This window comes from Melanotaenia boesemani, chromosome 10 (assembly GCF_017639745.1).
Source record: "Melanotaenia boesemani isolate fMelBoe1 chromosome 10, fMelBoe1.pri, whole genome shotgun sequence".
In the NCBI taxonomy this organism is placed as follows: Eukaryota; Metazoa; Chordata; class Actinopteri; order Atheriniformes; family Melanotaeniidae; genus Melanotaenia; species Melanotaenia boesemani.
The window spans coordinates 13,777,582-13,786,212 of NC_055691.1; the positions used below are offsets into that span (position 1 = coordinate 13,777,582).

An 8,631-nucleotide genomic window follows, 5' to 3' on the forward strand; every position below is an offset into this window, starting at 1 on the left:
TCTTGTAGTCTTACTCTGCGTTGTGTTTTTTTTGTTTGTTGAAGGTACTGAGACAGAGACTTGCCCCCTTCTGCATTGACCATTTATTCTGTACAAAATACAAGAGTGCTGATCAGGAGCGGTTAGCCTGCAGCCGGGTCATTCACACACTCGACCGTATCCGTCTCAATACTGGCAAACATCACATACAGTGAACAAATCACACAATTACCTGTACAAAATACAAGAGTGCTGATCAGGAGCGGTTAGCCTGCAGCCGGGTCATTCACACACTGTCGAGAAATGGGAGCGACTTAATGCTGGAACAGTTAGCACGTTCAGAAGCGGCACTTTAAGCTAGCAACTGCCGCTGCTCAATAGTTAAACAGTATTAGCCTACTTCAGGAGCAGCTATACAATGTGCTCTATACACAAATGTTCATTATAAACTTCCATAACCTTAGAAGTACTCCCACAAACGGACCGCTAAAAGACCCGACTTACCTCGACCGTATCCGTCTCAATACTGGCAAACATCAGACGCAGCTGATGACGTAAATACGCCAGCACCAAGGCGGACACGCCCAAGAGCAAACCACCACAGTACAATACAATGATAATAATAACAGTGGCAAGTGGAATAACACTATTTACCCTGTTACATTCCCCCCCGCTAAATTCCACTTGCACACCAAAAAAAAAAAAAAAAATTGATCAGCATTCCTTAACATAACAAGTACAGGCAACAACATCCGTAGTCATATTACAAAACATTTGCTTACTGTCACATACTACATAGAGAACCACCCCGTTGGACACACAAAAAGAACTCAGTCAAAAACTACCCCAAAGGAATCAGAATGAAGAAGAAGGCTGGCCAAGCCTCATCCCACTCATAGAGCTAAAACATGCCTGTCACACATTTTATACACCATATCCAACACAGTAAGTCCGTGTAGCCACACCGACCAGACGCAAATAAACAAAACAGAAAACAGCACAAAGCATCCAGTGCATATCGGCAACACCACAATCAAATATGGCAGCCGAAAAGAAAAGAAAAAAAACTAAGATGCCACCTCGCACCTTTGGTGCATCATTTCTATCAGCCGATTCACGGGCTTGAACAGCCGTCCAGCCCGCGACATTACACGGCTCCTGACGTCCTGAACAGACGCACCCTCCACAGCCGTGGACATTTCCATCTGTGAAGAGTCCACATGCTGCATGCCAGGCTCGCCTGACTGATCCCCTTCCACAGGAACAGATACATGCACCGGGTCAGACTCCACGACAGTCTCCACATGATCCCATGTAGAAGGAGGGGCCAACAGAGACACCCCATCACTACTCGGAACACCCGTATCCTCGTCAGCTTCCAGAGCCAACCCTTCCATAACAGTACCCCCAGAAGACACTGACGGTAAACTGGACACCCACACTCTGGTCCTATAATCCAAAGAGTCCTCTGACACGCCTACTGATGCTCCTTCCACCTCAAGATCACCCGAATCAGAGAAGGACGAACCCTCCACTTCGCCCTCAGAAGCCAGCTCACACACTGGAAGGAAATTCACTGGCATAATCAGGTTGCGGTGAACCACCTTTTCCTGACCCGTGGACGGGTTTTGGATCTTGAAGGTATGACTCTCTTCACGTATCCCCGTAACCACATAAACCACGTTTTCCCAACGGTCAGCCAGCTTCCTCTTCCCACGCTCCCCCTTGTTCGCCAGCAACACTCTATCTCCCACCTCTACAGGTGCCCCTCTTACTTTCCTATTGTACAGCTCAGCATGGCGCTGCAACTGCTTCAATGCCGTCGCCTGCACCACGTCAATGGCCTCCTTAAGCTCTGTCCGCAACGACTGAACGTACCGGTCATAATCAGAGACCTCTGGGACGTCCAAGGTAGAGCCAAAGACCAGGTCCACAGGCAACCGTGGGACACGCCCAAACATAAGCAAAAACGGCGGGTAGCCAGTCGTCTCATGAACCGTACAGTTGTAAGCAAAAGTGAGAGATTTCAGCGCTGTGGGCCACTTCTGCTTAGCCTTTGGTGGTAGAGCACGGATCATGTTTCCCAGCGTCCTGTTCATTCTCTCACAGGAGCCATTCCCCATGGGATGATAAGCCGTGGTGTGCGACTTCTGAACCCCAGCAACATCCAACAGCTCAGCGATTAAGGCACTCTCAAAATTGGCCCCCTGGTCCGAATGAACTCTCTTGGGAAAGCCATAAATCGAGAAGTAGTTGTGCCAAAGTTGGTGTGCCACTGCTTTCGCTGACTGGTTTGGACATAAGAATGCATGGGCCATCTTGGTAAAATGATCGGTCACTACCAAGACATCCAAAGACTTATTGGAAGAGTCTTCGGCCGACCAGAAGTCCACACACACCAGTTCCATGGGTTCAGACGTCCTGATGTTCTCCAGCGGAGCTCTCGCCTCCGGGTCTGGCGACTTCGCCACCACACACCGTCTGCAGCGTTGCACATACTCCACCACATCCTTGTACAACCCCAACCAATAAAACCTCTGTCTCACCAGGTACAGCGTCCGCTGTTGACCCTGGTGTCCTGCCTCATCATGAACCCCTCTCAGAACTCTGAGCCTCAACGATGAAGGGACCACATACAGGTAGGTTTTGTTCTTTGTCAGCACGTTCTTTGCCACACGGTACAAAATACCGTCCCTGATTGTCAACTTGCCCCAGGCTCTCAGGAGCCCATTGACCTCCGGCAGCTCTTTAACTCGCTCTCTCCGTGACGGTCTCCTACCCCGTTCCACGTAGAAGCGCACCCTACACAGGACCGCATCAGAACATTGTTTGTCCTGCAGGTCCTCATGAGAGATGACTTTAAGACCAGAATAGTCTGGGGGCTGCACCGCCTGCGGGAAGTGTGGCAGGAGAAGAGCCTGATGACACATCCTAATTTCGGCTGGGACGTGCGCCTGAAGAACTGCTGAAACTTCATCTGCCGCCATAGTCCCAGTCACTGGACTGACGGAACCCTCTTGGGCCACAGGCCTGCACCCGTCCGCAGCCTTGTCCCTGGGATGAGCAGAGCAGAGGAACGCCTCCCGCACACCATACGCACACACAGCTGCTGCGTCTGTCAGGAGATCCCCATACCCAACTCTGGTCAACCGATGAGACACAGCGTTCCGGACGAACGGCTCCTGGCTCAAAGCATCGGCCACAATGTTCTGGGGACCAGGTATGTACCTAATGCCAAACTGGAAGGGCGCCAACTTTGCGATCCACCTCTGCTCACAAGCATCCAAGCGCGGCTTGGACAGGATATAAGTCAGAGGGTTGTTATCCGTCCAGACTGTAAATTCATGACCTCTCAGCCAATGGTGGAATTTATCACACACAGCCCACTTTAGCGCAAAAAACTCCAGCCTGTGCGCCGGGTACCTGGATTGTGCGTGACTGAGGGACTTGCTCGCAAACGCAATGGGTCTGGCTACTGACCCATCTGCTGGAACCTGCGACAGCACAGCCCCGAGACCATTCATCGACGCATCCACAGCTAACAAAAAGGGCTTCTCAAAGTCTGGATGCGCCAGAAGGACTTGGTCCAGCAAAGCCTGCTTCAGCCGACTAAAGGACCGGCTGCACTCTTCAGTCCAGTCACCTGCTTGGAGCACTCTCCTCTTGCTAAGGCTCCTCTTCCTCCCTTTTCCCCGGGGACCCTTGACGCCTGACGCCAACCCAAACAGTGGCTTAGCCAGGGACGAACACCCCTCAATAAACTGTTGGTAGAACACTACCATCCCTAGGAACGACCGGATCTTTCGTGGAGACGGAACGTCCGACCGGTCTTCCATCAAATCCGCTTCCGTCAGTGACGCGATAGCAGCGACCTTCTCCGGGTCCGAGCTAATGCCATCAGCGGTCACAATATGGCCCAAAAACTTCACCGACCTCCTCAGAAAATGACACTTCTTCGGAGCCAGCTTCAAGTTGTTAGCGCTAAGGCGCTTGAAGACTATTTCCAACCTCTTCAAAGCCAGGGCTTCGGTGGGGGCAAACACCAACACATCATCTAGGTAGCACAGGAGACTAAGGAAGTTCTGATCCCCAAACACACTCATCATCATCCTCATAAACGTCGCTGGACTGTTACACAGCCCTTGGGGCATTCGATTATACTCGTACAGCCCAAATGGAGATGTGAACGCGGTGAACTTCCGATCGTCCTCGTGCACCTCAACGTTGTAGTACCCAGATGTGAGGTCCATTGTTGAAAAAAATGCATTGCCGCCCAGCGCCGCCAAGGCATCCGCAGGATGTGGCAGGGGGTGCGCGTCTTTCACCGTCCTGGCATTAAGCCAACGAAAGTCATTGCAGATCCTCAAATCTCCTGACTTCTTCCATACCAACACTAGCGGAGATGCAAACTCACTACTAGACTTCCGGATGATCTCTTTTTCCTCCATCTCATCCAACACCTGTCGAAGCTTCTCGTACTGTGTCGGAGGGACGCGCCTGCATGGAAGGCGAAACGGCCTTTCATCAACCATCCGAATCCGGTGAAGACAACCAGTTGCCTTCCCACAGTCCAGCTTATCTCTGGAGAAAATTGACTGGAACTCCGTGATGAGACCAACTAGCCTCTCTTTTCCAGCTTGCGACACTTCACATGAGTCAATGTCAATATCGGGCAACCCCAGAGCGTGCAAAGATGCATGCAACGGGTCCGAGTAATCTTTCCACTCCCCGGAGAGATGGTGATCGGGAAGACTGGAGACCTCCGTGACCAGGCTATGATCATCTACACCCGCACCTGAGCTCCCACCCGACACCTGTCTGTGCTGACCGATCGCAGTACCAGAGCCCTCAGACGATTCTGGTGCGCCCAACCCCTCTAACGCTACGCACAAGAACACATCAGCCAGTCTGGTGTTTTTCTTTAAGGTGACGCACTTGTTAAACGGGTTAACCACCTTCACTGGCAGCCACCCATCTTCCCTCAGGACCGCGACCGTCCTGCCTACCATCACTGATCTGGGGACCGCCCCAGCACCGGTTGGTTCCATCATGACAGCACTGCCAGCTTGCATGCCACTCCCTTGCAGATGCCCCCACACCAGGTGCTCGGTTAGCGGCTCCAGCACGATCGCTCTTTTGGTTTTCACAGTACCCATTTTGTCAGGCAGATTCTCAGTGCACTCCTCCACTCCAGCCAACATACTGAGGAGCCTCTTCTCAGAGCCGCTCCCATCCGCGGGTGTGGAGGAACCACCGATCTGCCCACCCTGCTTGGATCTTAACTGCTGAAGCAGGTAACGCAACATGTTACTGCCCAGAATGATATCATCGCTCTGGCCATCAACAACCAGAGTCGGGACTATCATCCTGCAGCCGTAAACCTCCACTTCTAGTTCACACATACCAGTGGGAACCGTTTTGGATCCACCACAACCCACTAAGACTACATCAGTGGGGTCCAAAACGTTTCCCTTAAGGACATCACATTCATACAGTCTTGGAATCACTTTAGCGCTTAATGTACAGACCATTGAGCCCGTATCTATCATCGCTCTTGTGGGTAATTTACCACCCAACATCACAGTCTCATAAAACAGACTGTCGTGCGCTTTCAACCTCTGCGTGTTTTGGAGGACTGGTCTGCGCCCCAAATCTCTCTCCTCGCACACAGTCTGATAGACTGCTTCCAAATCTCCATCATTCTCAACACACACTGGGGGCTCTTTCGTTGGCCCAACATTTTCCCCCTCTGAATGTAGGCCAGTTAGTTTCCCATCACCTGAGCCAATGGGTTCCCACCTTCCCGTCCGGTGGCTAAAGCTCCGGGACAAGCTGCTCGTGCATGAGCAGGTGAGTAGCAACTGAAACACAACCGATTCGCTCTACAATGGTAGTAAGTTGTGTGCTCCCCTTCACCACAGATAGCACAAGGAGCAGCGGTTCTGCTTCTCAGTACCCGATTTGGGAGACCACGATTCCCTCCCCTCCCCAGTATCTCACTGTCCTTCGGCTGCTGAACCAACATCCACTCCAGCATGCTAATGAGACGCTCAAGCAGGTCCCCAGAGCCGTCAGAACAGCGGACTTCAGAAGGCTGCGCTGAAGCTCCCGTTGATGGTGAACGCTGCTCGCATGACCTCACTTCCTGCTGCTGCACGGGCACTGAAGCAGGCAACCTAACCGGAGGCGTCCGTGTATTGCCACCACAGTGCTCCACGAGCCTCTCATGTACCTCTGCAACAGACCACTGAGCCAGGGGTTTACACTTGAAGATCAACGACAGCTCTGGGTCGGGGCAGTTTTTAATAAACATGGCTGTTAAATCACGGGGCAAGTCCTCAAATAATTTACCCTGCCTCTTAAGACAGTCCTCTGTCGTGTCCATTGCTCCGTTCAGCCGCAGCCAGTAATCGAAGGGGTCTTCCCTTTCCTTGGGTAATGTGGCGTAAAAGTCAGCCAGAGGCATCCCTGAAGAAATAGTGTCACTGAAGTGCTGCTTTAAAATCTCGAAAATGGGATCTGGGCCCCCAGAAAGGGATAACCGTGGCTTACTACGAATGCCCACTTTCACAACCTCCCGAGCCCTCCCGCTGAGCTTACTCAGCACCTCTTCAGACTGATCAGCAACTGGGACCCCCCTTTTCTTCATGTACGCCATCATCATTTCCTCCCACTCTTGAACGGTATGTCCATCACGCCCGTCCCCTCTAAACCCAATGGGTTCCTTGGCCTCTGACCTTATCATCACATTTAACAAGGATGGATCCGTAATAGTGTTACCACTGGGGCCCACAGAGCTAGATCCCAGCCCGGAGCCCAAACGAGACTCCAGACACGAAGCAATTGACTCACCTATAGAGAGGCCGATCTGTGCAGCCACACCAGCCAGGTAATGGCCCGATGCCTCCCCACCTTGTGTAACCTGCGCACGCAGCGCATCATGGTCTGTGTCCCCAGAGCTGCCAACATCCCCCACCAGATTCCTAACACTGGGACCTGGAGGTGATACACCGGGAGAGAGCATGAACGTAGCTCTGCCCCTGCCAACCCACGGAAGGGGGGTGGACATCAGTGAACCCCGCCCTCTACCAAACACCAAGTCATTGTCCATCATGCACGAATCACACTCGCTCTCCCAATACTCCAAATAAGCAAAAAAAAAAAAATTTTTTTTTTTTTTTTTCACAAAACTTTTAAAAATTTTTTTTTTTTTTTATATTTTTGAAAGAAAAGAAAAAAAAAATTCCTTTTGTTTTCTGTCCAAGTCCAGTAATTATACCCAAATCAGACAAGCTCTTTGCTCATAAAAAAAAACAAAAAAATAATAAAAAAAACTCTTTAATAACCCAGTCTGCTAAACCAGACAATCACTATAAGGACACGCCTCCGCAGAAAGAAAAAAAAAAAAAAATATATATATATATATATATATCTAGGGCCCGCTGGTTTTACAGACCCGACTTCCACAGCCACACACAGAATGGCAGCTGCAGCACCCCACGGGTTGCAGTCTGTTACCACAGCCAATGGCGAGAGAGAGCGATGATCCGAGGTGTCATCACAGCCAATGGCGAGAGAGGACGATGAGCCGAAGTGTCCTGAAGAAACCACGTGATCATGCGCGCCGAGTTGTCTCTGATCCAGCCGCTGCACCTCTCTTTCGGCGCGAACAGGTTCGCTGCACAGCAACCGTACCAGGTGATAGGCGGGCCCCCGTCCCGACGAAGGAAGAAGCCGAACGGGTCACGGCACCAGTGTAACCGTGTCAGACCTGGTTCTGACAGGGTTAGTCTTTTCTTGTAGTCTTACTCTGCGTTGTGTTTTTTTTGTTTGTTGAAGGTACTGAGACAGAGACTTGCCCCCTTCTGCATTGACCATTTATTCTGTACAAAATACAAGAGTGCTGATCAGGAGCGGTTAGCCTGCAGCCGGGTCATTCACACACTCGACCGTATCCGTCTCAATACTGGCAAACATCACATACAGTGAACAAATCACACAATTACCTGTACAAAATACAAGAGTGCTGATCAGGAGCGGTTAGCCTGCAGCCGGGTCATTCACACACTGTCGAGAAATGGGAGCGACTTAATGCTGGAACAGTTAGCACGTTCAGAAGCGGCACTTTAAGCTAGCAACTGCCGCTGCTCAATAGTTAAACAGTATTAGCCTACTTCAGGAGCAGCTATACAATGTGCTCTATACACAAATGTTCATTATAAACTTCCATAACCTTAGAAGTACTCCCACAAACGGACCGCTAAAAGACCCGACTTACCTCGACCGTATCCGTCTCAATACTGGCAAACATCAGACGCAGCTGATGACGTAAATACGCCAGCACCAAGGCGGACACGCCCAAGAGCAAACCACCACAGTACAATACAATGATAATAATAACAGTGGCAAGTGGAATAACACTATTTACCCTGTTACAAACGCGCTACATAAATGAAAACAACCGCAAAAATAAAATGTTGAAACACGCTGCAAATACTGACAAGCACTGCATAAATGAAAACAACCACAAGAAGAAAACGCTGCAAATTCACTAACACAATGGAAGTGCTCCGGGTTTCTAGGGCCTGCGGTACGTTTTCCCCCCAGAGACAGACAACGGTGAGAAGAACAGAACTGGGGGGAAGTTTGAGC

General features: G+C 50.8%; 2 long non-coding RNA genes across 2 annotated transcripts; both read right to left on the bottom strand.

The window, feature by feature from the left end:
- Positions 1-65: 65 nt before the first annotated feature.
- Positions 66-521, bottom strand: LOC121648167. The gene is made up of 3 exons (XR_006011923.1): positions 484-521; positions 212-272; positions 66-88 (listed from the first exon to the last, which is right to left on the bottom strand). It is a non-coding gene; the product is annotated as an uncharacterized LOC121648167 (long non-coding RNA).
- Positions 522-7,711: 7,190 nt separating this feature from the next.
- Positions 7,712-8,295, bottom strand: LOC121648166. The gene is made up of 3 exons (XR_006011922.1): positions 8,258-8,295; positions 7,986-8,046; positions 7,712-7,862 (listed from the first exon to the last, which is right to left on the bottom strand). It is a non-coding gene; the product is annotated as an uncharacterized LOC121648166 (long non-coding RNA).
- Between the last annotated feature and the right edge of the window lie 336 nt (positions 8,296-8,631).